Source organism: Rutidosis leptorrhynchoides, chromosome 9 (assembly GCF_046630445.1).
Source record: "Rutidosis leptorrhynchoides isolate AG116_Rl617_1_P2 chromosome 9, CSIRO_AGI_Rlap_v1, whole genome shotgun sequence".
NCBI lineage: Eukaryota > Viridiplantae > Streptophyta > Magnoliopsida > Asterales > Asteraceae > Rutidosis > Rutidosis leptorrhynchoides.
The window spans coordinates 240,696,514-240,698,078 of record NC_092341.1 but is presented as its reverse complement, the minus strand read 5'-3'; the positions used below and the strand labels follow the sequence as shown (position 1 = coordinate 240,698,078).

At 38.7% G+C, this 1,565-nt stretch overlaps 1 non-coding gene across 1 annotated transcript; it reads right to left on the bottom strand.

Annotated features, from left to right (window-relative positions):
• Positions 1–367: 367 nt before the first annotated feature.
• On the bottom strand, positions 368–474 carry LOC139869828 (small nucleolar RNA R71). The gene has a single exon (XR_011766405.1). It is a non-coding gene; the product is annotated as a small nucleolar RNA R71 (small nucleolar RNA).
• Between the last annotated feature and the right edge of the window lie 1,091 nt (positions 475–1,565).

Below are 1,565 nucleotides of genomic sequence, written 5' to 3'. Positions count from 1 at the left end.
TCTAAGTATGGAAGACCGAATGAGAGCCACACGTACGGGCCAAGGTCACGCCATTATTAAGCCAGACATTAATGCCCCAGATTATGAAATCAATGGACAAATCCTACACATGGTAACTAATCAATGCCAATATAGTGGTAAGCCAAAAGAAGATCCAAACGAACATCTTCGAACATTTAATAGGATCTGTACTCTATTCAAAATCAGAGAAGTTGAGGATGAACAGATCTATATCATGTTATTTCTCTGGACTTTAAAGGGAGAAGCCAAAGATTGGTTAGAATCGTTACCCGAAGGAGCGATTGACACATGGGATGTCTTAGTTGAAAATTTTCTTAAAAGATTCTTTCTGGCATCTAAAGCTGTGAGACTTCGAGGAGAAATTGTTACGTTCACACAAAAGCCAAATGAAACTCTATATGAGGCGTGGACAAGATTCGGAAAATTGTTGAGAGGATGTCCTCAACATGGTTTAGATACTTATCAAATAGTACAAATATTCTACCAAGGTGTCGACGTTGCTACACGAAAAGATATCGACACAGCAGCTGGCGGTTCCATTATGAAAAAAACCGCAACCGAAGCTTACAAAATTATTGATAACACAGCCTCCCGCTCACATGAGTGACATCAAGAAAAAGACATCGTTAGTTCATCTAAAGTGGCTAGAGCCGATTCTAGCCATGACTTTGATTCCCTTTCCGCAAAAATAGATGCTTTTGAAAGAAGAATGGAAAAGATGACTAAAGATATTCACGCAATAAGAATCAGTTGTGAGCAATGCGATGGACCACACTTAACGAAATATTGCCACATTGAGCAAACGATGGAACAACGAGAGAATGTTTCCTACATAAACCAAAGGCCGGGAAATAATTATCAACCGCCAAGGCCAAACTTCAATCGAAACCAAAACATTCTTTACAATCCAAATGGACCTAACAATAACTCGTACAACCAACAAGGTCTGAATAACCAACCAACTCAAAACAACACTTTCAATCAACAAAGACCTGGCTTATATAAACCACCACAATAAACCGAAGAGAAAAAGGCAAATCTGGAAGAAATGATGGCAAGGCTAATGGAATCTAAAACATAATTTATTACATCTCAAACCCAAACAAATGAGAGGTTTGATCAGTCATTAAGAACTCAACAAGCTTCCATTTTGAATCTAGAAAAACACGTAGGTACTCTTGCTAGCTTGATGAGTAAGAGGGAACAAGGAAAGCTACCGAGTGATACTGAAGTAAATCCTCGGAATAAGAATGTTAATATGGTATCAATGAATTCTGAAAAACCAGCATCAGAAGATGGGAAGGTTTTCGATGTGAGTAACAATGAAGAAGTTATGCCACCACCACTACCCGAGTATGTAAAGCCAGTGGTGGCACCATACAGACCACCCATCCCGTTTCCAAGAAAATGAGTTGAGTATGAGCAAGTAATAGGTAATAAAGTTTGTGATACCTCTGGAAAGAAGAAAAAGAATAAGAAAGTACAAGAAACAAAAACCGTAAAGATAAACCTGGTGAAGATAGTTCCACCGAAACCTCCACCAA